This window comes from Caloenas nicobarica, chromosome 6, assembly GCF_036013445.1.
Source record: "Caloenas nicobarica isolate bCalNic1 chromosome 6, bCalNic1.hap1, whole genome shotgun sequence".
NCBI classification, from domain to species: Eukaryota; Metazoa; Chordata; class Aves; order Columbiformes; family Columbidae; genus Caloenas; species Caloenas nicobarica.
Window position 1 is genome coordinate 4,675,222 of NC_088250.1, and position 18,482 is coordinate 4,693,703.

The 18,482-nt window shown below is 42.0% G+C and overlaps 1 protein-coding gene across 4 annotated transcripts in view; it reads left to right on the top strand.

The window, feature by feature from the left end:
• PARD3B (par-3 family cell polarity regulator beta) overlaps window positions 1–18,482 on the top strand; it is a 377,310-nt gene that overhangs the window by 300,062 nt on the left and 58,766 nt on the right. The gene's annotated exons all lie outside the window — the stretch shown is intronic.

Below are 18,482 nucleotides of genomic sequence, written 5' to 3' on the forward strand. Positions count from 1 at the left end.
TGTTTTCAGATCCCTTTTGATCCTGCTGATCATCAAGCGCCTATTAGTAACAGGTTTTGTGTGATAGCATGATACATTGCATATGTTTATGGGTTATTTTTCCCCAGCTGTGTGATATTACACACTTTCAATTAGGTTGGGGAGAGGACCGGGAATCACGGTATTTTTATGCAGACGGTGAAGTGTGGCTTCACAAGACTGATTGCCTTTCACAGCCTTTCCAATAACCAAGTGGGAAGGAAAAAGCAATTTTTAATCCTTACTGTCAAGCTTCCAGGTTGATAGCATTAAAGAAAGATGGTCAAATTCTTCCTTGGTTTGAAAAAAAAAATTGCATTGATGATGTAGCCATCATTATGATGATTTTAAAACTGGTTGCTTCTGGAATTTGGGGCTAAACGAAGGTAAGACTTCATGACTATAATGGCGTTAATATATTGATGTTGGGTTTTTCAAACCAGCCTGTGAGTGTGTAGGCAAGATATACGAGTCCATGTGAAGAGCTGACAGAGTAAAACATGGGGAACTTGAGGAATTATTCACGCTTTGAGTTGATATTGCAATCTGTAGTGTCTCCCCATAGCCTCAATCTGTGCTGTGTGATACCACACTTGTTAATTTTGGCGAAATATGTGAGCACAGATACAGGAGTGTTTTCAGTTTGTGGCATCATAGTGCTTTAAAAACGTCTACTGAGTCATTCTTATAAATAGTAATAAACTACTTCTGACATAAATCTAAGTTTGTAGCAGGAAATGGGCCAAGTATCTCTCTTTTTAACCTAAATATAGTATGGGAGAGATCTTTCCCAACATAATGATATTGCTGATTTTTTTTCTTCCATATTATTAATGCTTCCCCTACTGCGTAAGGGTGAAGAGGGTGACATAAGAGGTAGGGATCGCAGATTTTTGCCATCTAGTCAGTTTTGCTTTACTAGAAAAGTCCTGAGGTGATTGTCACTGAAGTCGCACAAATGTTTATGTATAGCAAAGGGATCAGAAATTGAGTTAATACTAACTCAATAAACCAAGATCTGAGAATTCCCAGCGGGAGAGGGTCGAAATGCAGGTTGGTGTATTTTTCAAATATAAATACATACAGATGTAACTCAGTTGGAGTAAGACATTGTCATAAAAGTTGCTCCGTAATATCAGTTTTAATGGGACTTTATAGCTTTACGTTTTAAAAGTTACATCAGTTTTTAAGTGTGGTCTACACATTGTTTTTCCATGCAAGCAAAAAGAAGTGCTCAAGTCTTTCCCTCTGGCCTCTTTTATTCGATTCTTTTTTTTGTACAGTGGTTGTAACTACGCTGAGTGGACTTGCTATGTGGACAAGACTGAAGTCCCAACCATGTTTGGATTTGGGGTTGGGATCCTGGAATTTAGTGTGGATTTAGCTGTAGTTGCGCGATAGCATGATAACCCCGTGAAAAACTAAAACAAAAACATCTAATGGGCAAGAAAAGTTACCTCAGATCTGAGCCCGTGACCAGAAGTCCCACTGAGAAGCTGTTCCATCTGTGTTGATTCTGTGCTCAAAGACAAACAGTCCACAACAACTTCTCTTTGTTGAATTTCTCCGGCTTGTAGAGGCTGTTTAACCAGATTAGGATAAAAATAGGAAATGTGGGATTCTTATTAGGCTGCCTTTGTTCTGTTTTTAAATCTTTCTCTCCTTTGTCTTGGGAGACAAAAAGGTTGTTGTTGTTCACCAGCAGAAATGTGCCAAACGCGAATAATTTTATGTGGATTTATGCAGTGGGTCATGAGGTCTCAGCCAGCAGTTGTTGATTATAATGGTAACTTCGGGCAAGGAAATCTTCCCGTGCTAGAGGGGAGAGAACTGGAAGGAGAAAGATGTGGAAAGGAAAATCCCTGGATAACATGTTAATTACAAAAACAAATCTGCTTTCAAGGGTCAACTATGAAAACTACCTTGTCTGCCACAAAATTATGGCAGAGGGCTATAAAGGATGCTTATTAGCCAAACCAAAGTTATTTTGTGCTTGCAGGGCTGAACATTTATCAACACATTTGTCATGTAATAGCTCATGCTTTGGTCTTGCTAACGCATGCATGCTCTCTCTCAAAGTTTTGCTATTAATTTTGCTGCAGATGGATGGCTTTTTCTCCCACCTCTGACTCTCAAGTTGTAATAGAGTGTGTGGAGACTTGATCAGTGACTAAAGTAAATGAGGTTTGGGGTAGGAGGGGGATTTGAACACAAAGAATAGACGATTTAATTTCAGTCTGTGAATTCCAGTTACGTGTCGTTACGATAAGAGTATTGAAACTCTTCTTTGAAACAATACTTTAATTTTTATTTTGTTTTATTTTTGCAGAAGACTGTGTTGACATAATTAATGCCTTTTAAAATTTGGAGGCCATTCGTAAAGTAAGAAGCTTGGTGGCCAGATAAGTGCTGCTCACAATTCGCATACGTTCACCTTCCCTTGGCTCATCCCCAGAATCCATCAAGTGTTCCTGGTTCATTTTTCTCCGTCCTCCCTCAGTACGCAGCAAAGCAAGAGGCTGCACGTGTATGAAGTCTGTTGCTTTAATCATTATGAAGTATGTTTGCTGCTCCTCGGGGCACACCCAGACCTATGCTTTGCATATTAACGTCCCCTTTACCTACACCCACATCTGGCATCTCAGGGGTTTTTTTGCTGTGGGTTTTGGGGGTTTTGCTTTGTGGCTTATTTGCAACTGTTGTGTGACGTTCTTCTGCACCGCTTCGCAATTGTTGATTTTCATTCCGACAATGACTATATTCAGTGAAATAGATGTAATTTTTTGTGTATATTTTGCTGAAAGCTTTGGAATTCTTAACTAAGGGAGGTGCTATATAAATGTAAATTGTCCTTATTAATGAGTATAGCGAAAGCATTAGCATGATCAGTGTATTCTGTGAATGTTGAGTTAAAGAGAGTGAAAAAAAAAAATTAGCTGGCAAAATCACACATTTCTTTGTAAATCAAGCGTTTTTCTGTTTATTTCTAATTAGCCACAATTTTCTGTAATGCAAATGGCATCCCAAAGGCTGGCGCAGCCTGCACAGCCACCTTGTGCAGCTGGGGAGCTCGCAGGGTCTTTGCCTGCAGCGCTGTGCGTTCCCCAGCCCGCAGCAGAGCCTCGCTGCTCTGCGGCCCATATGTTCCTGAAACGAGCGGTAAGTCACATCTCTCGGAGTTTAGTCGTCAAGGCTGCACCGTGACAGTGCTAAGTTGCACCGTGGCAGAGCCGAGATGTCACACCAAAGCCAAAGGAGCATATGCACAACACTAATATCACTTAAATGTCAGGCGCGTCACACGGTGTAACCCTTTCTCACGTTTCGAATAAGCAATTTCCTCTTTTTTTTTCTTCCCTTGAAGATGGTGCTGTCAAGTATATCCAAACACTCCCAGTACATCTCCGGAAAGGTTCTAGAGACTTTGCTCAACTTATTTCCTCAGCCCGGAGCTATGAAACATTTAAATTCTGATGCCAAACTCAGTGCCAAGTATAATTCTTATTTATTTATGTGTCTTATCTTGCGGAATTTCAAAGTGCTGGTCTGACAAAAACGCATACAGTTTTCCTTTGTTTCGCGAGAATAGATTCAGAGTTGTATCTTGTTCCAGATAAAAAAAAAAGACTAATAAAAAACCCTAACGTTGTTTTATTACATCAGGAGTAGAGTCCAAAGCCCCAGTCTGATCCAGCTTTCCGTTTTTGGAGGTGCTATGTTGGGTCCCACTCCACAAAAATTTATACTCTACAATGTTAATTAATTAATTAATTGAAAAACGGGTCTTCCTTATTTCAGAGTGAAAGCTTGCACTCTTCCAGGATGTTCAATCTAGCAGCATACCAAGTTGAAAATGGGGAAATGAAGCTCATACCTCTGTGCCAGAATCAAGAGAGAGAGAGCGGTGAGACACTGAGCAGTCCACCTCTCCTGGAGAGGATCAAAGGGAAAACTGCTGTGCGTGTCCTGAGAAACCAAATGGCAAATGTAAGCTATATGTGAGCCTGACAGGAGAGGAAAAAGGCTCCGGAGTTTTGAAATTTAGCAAAGGAAGCATTTATTACTAAAAAGGAGGCTAAATGCTTGTCTTCTGGGTGGGTGTAGGTCACCCCATCTTGCTCAGTCCAAGGCCGCAGGAATCCAGAGGTGTGCAGGAGAGGCTTTGTTCAAAAAGGGCAAATTAGGGTTGCCCACGTATGTTACTTAGCCCTATATTTCTAGTCAGCCAGAAACTGACATTTTGTTGTTCTCAGTACAACGTTCAGTTGGCATTGCTCACTCCGCATCCATCTGCAACACCTTGTATCACTGAACTGCAAAAAAGCAATCCACTGCTCTAGGAGTGGATGGTCCTTTGCTCGGGAATGGTTATTCTTTAAGATGGATAGTGTGGAGGCAAGGTAGAAATTGAATGAGGCTCTGTAGTATCTACTTACTCTTTGCCGCTAAACCTTGTGTTACGCTGGAAAAAGAATTATGGTCGTGCATCAAAATATTTTGATTTACAAAGCATGCCCAGTATGAGTAAGCCATGCGCTCTCTGTTACCGCATAACCTCTTCTGCTTGGTGTCCTAAAATCACCTGCACTGTGTCCCTGTCCCTTACTACCCTGTACCTCCTGAAACTACCCCTTGACTCCTTTACCTCTGGAATTTATTTTTTCTGAAACATACTACGGGGTTTTCTGAACCTTTGCGTGTGATCCAGTCGCTGTTCCCCATAATGTTAAAACCAGAAATGTAATGTTTGGCAGCTCGCTGTCCTTCCTGGCTCATAGATTTCTGTGAACGGCTAAATCCAAACTGTCACTGGCAAGTGCAGCAGAGGTTCCGTGGTTCCTGGGGCTCCTGCAGAGCTGTCCCCATGGGAGCAGGCAGTCCTGAAACCCCTTTGGCCGCCAGTTCCACAGGAGGAGTGGAGGTTGTGCCATTGGAGTCACACTTGTACTGTGTTTTTTGCCCTGATACTATCTGTAGTTTTCTTCCTCGGAAGGGACGAATGGGTACTACATACTCACTGTGCTACTAGGGAGAATGTTGAGTACCTGGACTTCATGGAACACGTTTAAATGAGCCCTGATTTTATTTCCCACCTATATGGGGGGGAAAAAAAATCTACTGGTAGCATGTGGGTAAAACTGCTTTACAGCTAGAGTTCAAAGTGCTGTTTCCCAGGAACCCCCCGTCCAGATCCTCCCAACTCGGGGACTCTAGCCCTATTGTTCGCTTGTCGTGGAAACCCCAGATTTCATGGAATTCAGGTGACCCTGAGCATTTCAGAGCATGTCTGAACAGAAGGAAGTTGTCAAACTTGAACCGGAGCAGAGCTGCTGCTGCCATGTATTGTGTGCATGCTTGTTCGAGGCCATGCATTCTTCAGCAGAAATAAATTCTGTCAGGAATAGTCACAAATCTGCCTGCGTGCATCCTGCCTGCTAGGGTTTGCATTTGGATCACCTCACTTATTGACAGACGTGTAAAATTTTATATACTGCACTCCCACAACTCCCTTGTGACTCCCCTGCTGCAGATGCTGGTGAGCCTGAGTTTTGGCAGCTGTGTTAAGCATTTGTATGCATTCAGGTTTGGGGTTTTTTCCCCCTCCAGCCCTGTCTTATGTGATATATTATTTGCATGGAATTATTTTACGTTAATTCTGCCTATTTATTGGTAATGTCCCATTCTTTCAGTTGTTTGGATGCAAATGCAAAAGATAGGTCACTGGAGAAAGAGCAGGTCTGTTACTGGAAGATGAGGCCATACCAGAGGATACAGAGTGGAATGCAGATGGTGTTGTCAGCCTCTTAAATGTACAAATAAAGACAAAATGAGATCGTCCATGCAGCTGGAATGAAATCATATGGCCTTGTATGTGTTCCTGCCATAGTGTATTTCTTAGTGTGAGTAAGAGATGTTAAATTCTGTCTGATGCAGGATGTTGTCTGACCAAAAGCTCATACTTGCTCCTTTAATCAGCAGCCGAATAATGTGTGTATGTATTAACTTTCATCTGCACGATATTTTTTTAACAAAACACCATTTAATTTTAAATGCTAATACATGTATGCAGTTAATTACGAAGCCAGAATTGACTATAATGCTGGTAAGGAGGAGAGGGGAAGATCATTACACTTCTGCTCATAGATAGCTATTTGTGAACCAGCTGATAATGTGCAAAATTAAGATTTTGTAAGTCGCATTCTAAGTGAATGGTTAATGGCTGAAGATTAATTAAACAGTCAGAGTTGTGCAAAAGCGAAGCTGTTAAAATCTTGTTTATAGGCCAGTCACTTCCATACTTAAAGTGCAAACCCTAATAGCGTGTGGTATTTCCATTTAGCAGGCAAGCCATGTACCCAGGATATTTTCCTTAAAGAAGGAAATCTACCTTACTGGACACGCAGTGTGGATGGATGTAGCGTTGTGCGCTGTGCCGCCTTCTTCCTAATTAATAGTTGTCTGGTAGCGGTACAGACGGAGAGATGCACTTCCTCTGAGAATTTGGTAATCTTAAATAAAATGGCTAAGTCTTAATTTAAGTGTAAGAGACATGGTTAAATCTGATGTAGTTCTGTTTTCCCACTACTTGCCTATAGTCCATTCTACTTCATACACTTTAGGGTTTTCAAAGTGCCTTTTCGTGGCTCCAGGTTGCATTCTGTCAGAATGAGTCTCTTTGGCCCCATCATTAGACTTGCAGAGTTGCTTTAGCAAACAAAACAAAACAGCTATGTTTTCAGTCAGGTTTATTCTGTACTGCCGTTCTGGTTAAATGATGAATGTTAACCTAGTCCCTTTTCCCTGACTGAAGAGAAACAAGAAGCAGAAGGTCATTATGCTGCTCACAGTTGCGAGGCTTGTCCTTCCAGCAAATCCTTTGCCAAGAAACTGTTTGTTTTCTCTTTCTCTCCGCCCAATTCCCAATCTTTTTGTTGTCTGTCGTTTTTCCCCCAGCTTCCCAACACAGTCATTTTGCCATACCATCTCTAGCTTCTGAATATGCACGTAGTTCCTGAGCAAGGCCTGGAGACTTGGCCTTGTGGAAGCTTTGCTGTGCAGCCCAGTGTAAGATGAACCTACACTGCTGACCTCGGGGAGCTCGCGCTGTATCCGACACCAAGGCTTTCAAAAACTCCTCTCTTTTATCCTACTAGTTAAATGTAAGAAAGGGATTCCTCCTTTCATTGTAGAGATAGTCATGGTTTAGGAAAACTGACCAGTATGTGAGCGCATGGGATTTTGTCGTGCTAGACTTTTTAAGTCTGTACATACGAAGAACCTGTCTTTTTTGGAGGCGGAAAAGGTTGGACATGAGTACAGACCAGCGCGTGTGTCTGAACATCCGCAGGTTCGGACTCCAGGTGATGACATGAGCTCACAGCAAGCTCCATCCTGACTTTTCGCTTTGAGAGAAATGAGTGGCTTCTGGTCAAATTATTTTTTAAAGATAGTCAGAGTTTAGTGGGAGACAATCCTTTTCCAGAAATCTTAAAAGTAATGGACAAAAGGTTAAACTTGGAGGAGAGGGGGAAAAAGGGCTATCACCAGACTACTTCAAAATGCTGAGTAGTTCCCGTTAAGAGAACAGTGATATCTGTCTAATAAGGAGAGAGAGGTTACTCTTGGATGTGACGGGGAAAATGGACATAGACTGACTGGAGCCATGAGAAATGTTTTCACAGTGTCTTCACTTGTATTTGAGGTTATCTGAGGTCAGTGGGACCTGCGCTGACAGGTTCCCCTGAGCTCCGGGTAAAGGAACCCCCAGCCCCTCCTCATTAAGCATAACTGAGTCCTTAGAGTCTTCACGCGACATCCCACAGTTTCTCATACGTTCTCAAAATAAACACTCGGTTGATTTTTCTCAGTTCACCAGGAAAATCTCTTAGAGCAGCTGAGATGAGCGCAGCACAGGGGCCCATGGTGCACAGCTCAGACCTACCAGCATGGCCAGGTTATGCTGCCACCAAGAACGAGCCGGTAGCTCTGGTGGGGTTTTGAGCAGAGTGCTTAGATCTGTATGGTACTCATACATCTTAACAGTGTAGTGGAACCCTCACAATGTAAACTGTTGTCATCTCTATGCATGCATAAGACGTAGGGAGTTTTTGCCGTACACTGGTTTTTCTGCAGTCCCAGTTTACCTGCGGTTTACACTGGCAGATCTTTAAGATTTTTCTGCTGATCTTAATTCTTCTGTTCCACTGAGTGACTTAGGTCTCAACACAATAAGATAGAAAAGATCTAACAGGGCCACAGATGTGACCTCAGAATGAGTCAATGGAAACCTCCTCATGGAGGGTTCAAGCATCTAATAGCAGAATAAAACAACTGCTCCCTGCCTGTGTCAAGATGCCAGCGGTGAAAGGTTACCCAAGCACTCCATAAGCAGCATTGCTAACAGCAGCTATAGGCAGAAGCATGAACCAGATCTTTTGGTTAGCAGAAAACTGTAAGAATTGATATTCTTTGAAAAGCTGAAAATCACTCGGTACTGTGCTAGCAAAAATATTGGGAGGACTGACAAGATGTGATGGAAATGGCTTAATAGGCAACAGGATGCTGAATAAAAAGAGAATAATTGTGATTATTGTCTGACAGCTGTGCAGAGCGTACAGTCGATGACAAACTCTAAAACGTGCTATTTTTCAGTCTGTGATCACAAGTCCAGTGGCACAGACGGTAATCCAAGGGGTCATAGTAAGCCAAGGAATAGTTTATTTTTCCATCAGCTCAAGTGGTCCAATGGAGTTAAGTTGGGATATACTCTGAACCCCTGTGACCGCCCTTACATCCCCGCAAAGGGACCTGGCACAGTATGGCGTCCACGTGTGCTGTGGCTAAAGAGCAGCTTCTCTGTCGGGCCACGCAGCAGCAGAGCATTTGTTGACATTGATCAAGGTATTGATCTTGGGGTGGCCTAAGAGAATTGTGACTATTTTGTGGAGAGTGATGTTAGACTGTCATAGGAAATGAAATAAATAACTTGTTTTCAACTACTTTGTGGCCTGCATCTGGGAGAAAGTGAGGTCTTTCATTAGGACAGAGGGTTGTGAGAAAATGATGTTGCTTCAGATAACGATGCTGGTTATCTTTTTTTATCACTAACTTGTCCTTGATGTCTGGAGGCCATTTTTGGAAAGCAGCGGAGAGCGGTTGCCTAAAAGGTTTTATACTCTTCAGTTGTCTGCAAAACAGGTACCTGCCTTAATTTTTTCACTCCACCAAGCTGAAGTGGAGGAAAATAAAAACCAACTCCTGATAAAAAAAGATGAAAGAGGAGTGAGCGTGACATACTACTAGAAAGTGTTAAAAATGAAATAACTATAACATACTTGTAGAGCAACAAATACCCTCTCAATTTATGTTTTTCCCCTCCTCGTTTCTCTCCAGTTTCCTGCTTGTGTACCAGTAGGTCGGTGTGACGGGTTCGCAGCGTCACAGTCTCCGCTGGGTCTGCACTCCGGGGGGTTGTTCACCCCTTCCCTCCAGTGACTGGGAAGCAGTGAGGAGAAATGAGAAACAGCCGACTAATCTTTTAATATTTCAAACGACATCATTTCAGACGACAGTCTTTGACCCATATTTATGGTTTAATTTCTTCATTCGCTTAAAATTTTAATCTTAACTTTTTTCAGCATAATAGTATCTTAGGGGTATTTATTCTCAAACCAGTATTAGCTAGAACGTGTCCTTCAGCTGCAGAGTTTATCTGTTATAAACACTTCTGCCCTTAGGCTTTGATGTCTACTTAGGCCTGGCTATGGTTATTACCTTGTAAATGGGAATCAACCGCAAATGATCATTATGGTATTTACATAAAAGGCGTGGAAAACAATTATTTTGAGACTGGCCTGTAAGTTTAAGCGTGGAATGTATTTCTAATGCAAGTGTTACACGTGGCCTGGCAATTGAAAAGTAAGCAGCAAAGGGCGTAAGGTTGTGGAGGAGGCTTGGGGAAAACAGCATCAGAGCAATAAACCCGTTCCTAATTGTTATCGATTGTTAGCACACAAATTACGAGCAGACAGTCTGCAGTCCTTCACCTGAATAAGGTGTTGTTTTCTTCCTTTAACATCGTCTGCTGTCCCTGTCCCTGATTTGAAAAAAACCAGGAGGCAATTATTTTGTGCCTCTGTATACAATGGCAGTGTTTAAGCAGCGGCTGCTTCAGAGAGGGAGAGTAAAGGGGACTAGGGGGAAGGGATTGATCTTTTCCTCCTTTTCTCTGTAAATACCACTGTCTGCATCAATGGTGGTGCTTTGACCTCCTTGCTACAGCGCTGGAAAAGTCTCTTGCACTTAGTGACATGTTCTCGTTCCAAAACTGAATAGGCAGAAGTCTAGTTCTGTTTCTTTGAGTGCTGCTACAAATAGATTATCAATCTAAATATGGTAAGTGCTTGAGAATTCCTCCCAAAACTTAGACTCATTAGTCTGAGTACTAGTATTTTTCGCATGTCTGTGTGGCTTCTGAAATGATTAACAGTATTCTTTCATACCTTTTTGCCTTTATTCTGCACTCTGCCCACTATCTCATTACTATTAGCTACGGCAAATATGCCAGATGTCTGAGCAGCTTCATTGTTCTGTTGTTTTTCTCTTCATGACCCTAGCGCATAGATAGAAGTTAATTTCTCTTTTGTGTTAAAATCTGCCTCCGAGGAATAAGATTACCAGTGGTCAGTCTTTGGTCAGTAGAGATAACTGAGGTCTCATATCTTCTGAATGCTTTGTCTCAGTTTAGTGTTTCTACCACCTCAGGGCATTTATAGCGGAGGTGCATTTTTCTGTAATGCCCGTGGATCCTTAATTTAATGTCCCCTGACTTTAGGAAAACAATTTTGATGTGTTTTCTAGATGTTTTGTTTATTCCCAAGGTTGAGAAATGATACATAAAGACACCTGCTCTTCCAAGTGGGTGGGAATGGAAGATCATGCCAAGAAAAACGCTGTTTCTCAGAAAAGATTCAAAATATGCATTGTTTTAAGAGCGGCATAAACAAAATAGATTATGTAAGGTTCATGCGCTCTTGTTTGGGATGAGATCGCTCACTCGTGAGTCTGTAGCTTTTCTACTAACAATACTTGGTGCTTACATCTAAAAAGCAAATGTTCCCTTCAGTTCTGCATGAGCCACCATTGGGCTCGAGTAACACAGCGATGGCTTTAAGAAAACACGTTTCTTTAAAATGGGTCAGGAAACAACTGATTGATTAGCAGGTATCAAATATGAGCGTGTGTTTACCGGGAAGTAAAGTGACAGTTCACGTCTGAATTTAGATAAACACATAAATTTGGTAGTGGCTGCATCATTTCTGTAGATGCAGGTAGTAACATGTGATAGTCACTGTATATGATAAGATCACAGTGGTTGCCACAGTACATAAAAGGATGCAAGAACAGATGAAATCATTAATGCTTTCATATTGTATCCGATCTTATTTCTGGTAACATAGCATGCCTGGTACTTAATGGGGCATATCTTTGAAAGAATCAGCAGGTATGATGTTCTGGAAAACATGAGGAATCTGCAGCCTTGTATCAGAGGCCAAAGCAATATCTTGGATCTGACATTTTTTGGAAGGTACAAATTGTGTTATTGGTGCAGTTACATAAGCTAGAAATTGTAAAGTTATGTTGCACAATCTGAAAAGCAAATGACAGCATGTGGATTTGTATCTGCTGCTCAGAAAGAAGACTGATGTGCAAGTCCTATTTCCATGAAAGTGGCAAAATGTCTGTTGATTGAGGTGGGAAATCGGAACTGATTTCCCTGCCTGCTTCTCCCTGAAAGAATGATGAAGCGATGTTTTCTTTTCTGTTTTATACTTATTAGTTTCACAGCCAGATTACTGTAACTTGAGCTTTTTTGCCATACTTCTGCATGACTGTTTTTGTTAACCACTTTTGTTACCTTTTGGCCTGTTCTTTGCATCATGCTATTGACAAAATGAGTTTTACATTTTTTTACCCCGAAGTTTAGAGCATAGAATACGGAAGAAATCCATACCAAAAAAGTCTGAAACATTAATTGGACTAGACTACAGCATTTAAAGTAACCTATTCTATCGTCCATTTACCTCCCACATGAAATGAAAACTCTATTTTGATCTGAACTGTCACAGATAATTTCTGCACATAAAACACATCCAGAGACAGCTTTCAAATGGAGTTGTCACTTCTTATTTAGCAGGCTGGGGACTCTCTATTGTTGTCAAACCCTCTTTGCAAAAGCATCACTAAACACACTGATTTGCACAGTTGTATGTAAGAGGAGGAATGATTGCACAGCCTCTATGAAACAAAAAATTGCATGTAGGTGCTGGAATGCTCTGCAGCTGAACTCGCCTACTGCTTAGGAGAAAATTCCTTATTTTTTTAAAATACCATTTTGAAGCAGATCTTCATGCTGCATACCGGTGTGGGGAGGGCTGGTTTTTAGTGTAACGAGGTTTTTAGTGTGAATAGTGACGATTAACATTTAAAAGCTCATAGCCAACATTGTTATTTTCCCTGACCTCTATGGGACCAGAATTTTGGCTTTAATCTCTTCACGAATTTCAGGAATTCTTAAGCAAGCGCCCTGGGAATATCTCAGAACCGCGAGTACCGAAGTGCTGGCTCAGCGTGTTCCAGCGCAGATGCTCAGGGCTGTAGGACACTTGTTCCCACACTGCGACTGACGGTGGCCAGTGTGGCCACCTGGTGAGGCCAGCTGGAAAACCCCGCTATGGCATCACAGAAGACAGCTTAAAAGTCGAGAACTACCATTCTTCAGACATTATTTCCGTAATGTTCCGTTTGCCCTCGAACATGATGTATTTTCATCAAATGAATTTGCCTCCTGACCTCAGTTGTATTCTCATAAGTTTATGCTATTGGAACAGTAAATAATAGTAATGGTATGATTTTTATTTCGTTTTCCTCTCAAAGTCGGAAAATTGACCAGGATTAGGGGATGAAGAATTTGGTTAGTGTGATGAGTTGTTCTTCATTGCTGTTTCCACGACTACTCTACACAGGATTAAACAGCAAAACCCAAGCTGGCAGAGTGCTCTTCCGACCTAATTCTGCAGCACAGCACAGATCGCAGACTATCTGCTGATCTATCTGATAGGCGTGACTTTGTCAAATCCAGATGTACGTTCAGGAGTGAAACTCAGATGAGGCCCGAGAGCCGGGCTCTTGCGTTTTCTCCAGCTGCCTGAATCCTTTAGGTGTCTTCAGTGCTGCAGCTGGGGCGGGCGGGGGGAAACCGCCTGTTGCAGTGTGGAATCTACAGAAAAAACAAAAGTTAGAGCCTAAACCATTACCGGTCAAAGCCAATTGCCTATTTTAAGGGCCATATCTTCTGTAATGAAGCAAGAGATACAGACTGGAAATCACATTTTGATTTCTAAGCTACATGCCAGAAGATCTGAGGGTTCTTTGTTTAATGTGCCTCAAACTGCCTCCTGGAGATGGACATGATGGGGAGGGGGCTTCTCTGTCCCCGCTTTTGCCTGTAAATGTAGTGTATTCATGAATCAGTTTTAATGGCTGTGCCGTGGGGAGCAGTGAATTAGATGAGGGGGAAAAAAAGGGTAATTTTGTATATTAATGGAGAATATAGTTGAATGCAGAAAAATGAGGAAAGGAAAAATCTTACAGTCACTGTACTTAAGTCAGTGATAATGCACATCCATGGGGTTTTAAACCTGGGCCATTACAGAAAAAATACAGCAGATGGAAGTGATCTCTCTCCCAAATCTTGGCCGGCCAGCTTGCTTTCCTCTCTCCAGGTGGGACAGGTGTGCAGAGCTGAACTGGATCCAGCCCGTGCATCTCTCTCCTGCTCCAGGAATGGAGGCTGTGACCCATGTTCGTGCTCAGTTGACAAGCTTATATAGTTGAGGACTAGAGAAGCGGACAGACATTTATCCTGCACTGGAAATAGTAGCTTTGGAGACTGCATTCTCACGGGTGGTCTGTGCACACTTCTTGCAGTTACCTGGCATCAAAGTGGCTCGGTCCAGTTTTTCCAGTAGTTCTGTCAAGTTGTCGGTTCTTTCAGATCAAAAAAGTCGTATTCTGTCTGTTGTGCCTCCAAACAGCAGTGAGGCTCAGAAACTCTGGAACTGCCTTTGCAGCCTGTATAGGCATCTTGCCTTTGCCTCCTTCCTAAAACACCAAGTATCCCTGTCAGGCATCCTGCAGCCCAGTATTGTTTCCATATTAGAATATCTTGCAGTCCCCCACCTGCTTTTACTGTTTCCTTCATTCTGCCATGCGTGGGAACAGGGCTGTCTTTTTATTGTGCTTGTGTGCAGAGCCTGTTGCGAGGAGAGTTGTATCTCTGATGGGAACGTTGCAGTGCTGTTTTGTCTCCCGGTGTACCTGGCGTGGCCTGGAAAGGTTTAAAGGCCATCTTAAGGCTATGTGGAGGTATGGAAGATACCTCTTAGAAGCTGGAGTGAGGCCATTCCAGCCTACATTGTTCAGCCTGGCCTCACTGCAGGGTTTGGAAAGGTCTGGGCCCTCATGCGTTTGCCTGACCTTCCAGAGGCAGCATCTGTCTGTTCGTCCCCAGCACTGCAAAGCAGCCAGCAAACGGCCTGCCCCGACCCAAAGGCTGATGTGTTTGGGTTAATATTGGTGTGTCCTGAGAGCACAGTGCCATCCAAAACAAACTTCAAAGCTTGCTTTTCTGCAGGGCTGCCCGCAAAGCAGAAGCAAACGCGTCCGGCAGCAATGCCAATTACTGACTCTTGAGAATATCTCTAAGTGATGGTCACACCCTCATTTCAAAGGCAGTATACCAGCCCATTATCTGAGCAAATACAGTGCATGTCACTGAAAATCCATTGATGATGGTGAGTTCTGGTTACTGTTGACTGCAGCCAGATGCAGGACGGTGAGTAAGGGGTAAAACATTAGCCCTTGAGCTCTGTGGGTTTTTCTCTGTAAACAGGTCAGGGTTTCATAAGAGCTCAGGCAAAATATGTTAAAAAAAAAAAAGAAAACCTGGAGATGGGTCTCAGTGAAGAGGTGGGGAAATAAGGAGTCAGGGAAAGAAGAAGGAATAACAAAACTAAAAAAGCATCCTTTGGGGGAAAAGGGGGAAATCAGATGAAAATATTTTTAAGAGGGGAACATATTAAGGATTTGAACAGTGTCAGGAGCTTCTCTTTGTAGACCGGCAAAAGGATGTTTGTGTATAGAAGAGTTAATTCCGGTTTGAAAAAGTCCAAGAGTTAGAGGGAAAGCTGAATTGTTTGATTATTTTGAAACATTCAAAGAGAAACATATAGGAAAACTATGGGGAAAAAATTTACTGCTAAGAATATTCTTGATCTGCTATGGGATGAATTTGTGTTTGAAAACGCTATCATGTCAATATTGTTTTAGTGTCCTGAATTTCATTGTTAAATGGGGTTAACTTGTATGAATCTGAAACATTTCAAGGTATTACTTTTTTAATTAACTTCTGCTCATGCTGTGTGATGCTGCTATATGCCTCCTCCCAGTAGAAAAATGTAGAATTCCAGAGATGTGCTATCTGTAGATCAAGGTCTGATAAAGTTATCCTTCATTAATACCAATACCTTTTTTTTTAAATACAGGCAGTTTCAGCTCCTCTCGTTTTCACAAATTAGTGTGAGCACGATGTGTTTTGTATCCTTACAGTGGAAACTTAGCGCTAGAAGCAGAACACATTTTCATTTGCAGCGAGGCTGGCGATAGGAGCCTTGGGGAATATCCACCCAACGGGGTATTTCGGGAGTGATCTGAGGCCACAATACACACGCGTCCTCAGCATCAATGACGGGTTCTTCTATTTCTTCATCTTGTCGATGTTACGAAATAGAGGCAATGGAAGAAGAGATTATTCTCTCGGTCTTCACTCAGAATACATTTACCATTAACCATTCTCCCCAGCATTTTCTGTAGTATTAACTTGTCAACTTTGACCATGTTCCCCAGGGTGAGATTTCTCCTTGTTTTGTAACGAGTAACAGGACTTTCAGGTTTTTCTATGTATTGCAAGCGAAACCGGTGTTACAGCCAGCAACACTCAGCAGCAACAATGGCAACATGCAATAATAACCACCCCACGTGAGATTTAGATTAACTGCTCTTCTCTTTAGTTCATGTAATGTCTCAACAGCGTGATCTGATTTGCTGTTTTCATGTAATCCATCACTGATTGTCTGAGTTAGGAAACTATATTCTTCTGTAGCAGATGGGGAGAGATGGGTTCCCCTGCACACAGAGCGGAGCTTCATTTTCTCTGGCTCCAGCTATGTCACTTTATTTATCTGGTTTTCATTTTAAATGTAGTTTGATTTTTCAACCAGGGAGTACAGGAGAGCAAGTAGGAGCAGCTCTTTGGGGAGGCAGGATTTTGTTTCCAGAGCTTGTGGAAAGAAGTATAGAGTTGCGCAGAGGCAGAGGACGATCCCTCCCTCCATCTCTCCCTTCCCATGCGTGAGAGCTGCAGAATCTCTTCCCCAATCTATCAGTCCTTTGCTAATTGTCTTCCCCCACCTAAAACTTCTTGTCCTTTCCTGCCCTCTCCTCCTCTTTTTGTCCCCCCACGGCCTATCGATACCTTGCCTCCTCCCAAAACCTGCTCTGCCATTGCTGGATTGCATTTTATCACCCCACAAACGAGAACAAAATAAACTACTTTATCTCGATCATTTGGGCAGCGAAATGCAATTTGCTTGTGTTGCCGCAGATCTTGGAGCCAGCCCTGGTCTGTACACTTTTATCGCTTTGCAATCTCATCTGCTGAATATCTCAGATCCTCTTGCATTGGAAAAAAATTATTTTTAAAGAAAAAATTCTTTAAAAGCCAGCTGTGCACTTACGTATGCACAGACCCACAGTGATATACACGTCCTCATATAGCTTTATGTATGTATGTACATGTATAATAAATAAAAACCACATACAACACTTTGAAAGTCCACACCTAACTTGCTAATGTCAGCTGCAGTTGATAGACAGCTAAGTCAGACTCTTTTTATAGTCCATTTCTAAAATGAAACCATAAATTTTAAAGCCAGGCTTCATCATTGCAGAGAAAAAAGCTTTTCCAGCCTATTGATGAAATATAACATTTGATAGGATTTATGAGGCCCAGATTCAGGAGGATCATTTGCAGAGCACTTAAAGCTGCTTTTTCCTGCCCTTTGCCTTCCCTCCTCCCAAATACACATACCAAAAAAAGCCATTAGTAATGAAAAATTATTAAGGAAGATTTTTCTTGATTCCATACAAATGTCAATTTGAGAGAGAAAAAGGAAGAAAACAGTTGCAGGAGTTCCTAGAGCAAAAGGGGTCTAAGCAGAGCCAGGGTGATTATATGAGAGGAATACTGACTTCTACTAATAAATGCACAGTGTGATTATTTGCTGTAATACAGTTATTTGTAATGTGTGTGTGTGTGTATGTATTTTTAATAGTACAGGATGGAATTTTTTTTTTTTAATCACATTGAGATATTCACAAACCAACTGCATGAAGTTAAAAATAAAAATGATACCCAGCTTCTCGATATCTTGATAAAGTTTCCTTCTGGCTTGTATTACCAGAGTGATAATTTCAGAGGAAAAACATCTTCTGTAACTTGCGATCACGGTATCTGTCAAATGGTAGGAAATGAAGAAAACTGCCAGACAGCGTCAGATTTATTAACAGCTCTAAGAAAACCAAAATTAATGCATTTTCTCATCACTGATGGGTTGAAATGTCCATGTGCCGTACTTATCTTAATGGACAAGTGAAGGAAGTAGCACTCATCAATTAAGTCTCTCATTAAGCTGACTACAGCTTAAATCTGGAGCACATGCGGATGCAAAAACCCTACTAGAGCAGCCTGTGGAACTGGGATGTGCTTGCATGGGAAGCCAGTAACTAGGTTGGGGAAATCGGTATCCCTGGCTGAAAGGTAGGAAGGGAAAGGCTTCAAAACATCAGGATGAGAACAGGGAATGGAGCAAGGAAGAACAGACGTGCAAGGATTTGGAAGATGCGTCTCTGGACACGCAAGTTGAAACCATGAGAGTCATTCCGTAGAGACAGAGATGGGCTTGAACCAGAAGACTTGCTAGAGGTAGTCTTGTTGTTCCTCTTCCAAATGAGATATGCCAGGGTATGATTGTGTGTGGTTTGAAGATTCCATTACTTTGGTGGTGGGTTTTTTTGGTTTGTTTGTTTTAATTTAACATTTTTTCCAAAAGAATTACCGAAAAAGGAGTAGTGCTTACTACCCTCAACCTTAAAGGCCTGAAATTCAGCCCTGACTTCTCCAGGTGGAAAAGTGGGAGTCATTTCAGAGCTGTGGTGGAGCTGCAGTCGTAAGAACAAGGAGCTAGAAAAGCCGTGCGTGTCTGGAAGTCCAGGAGCTTCCATTGACCGCAGAATAAAAAGCAGTAAAGTTACACTGCGAGCTTCAGGCCCCTGAATTCAGAAAT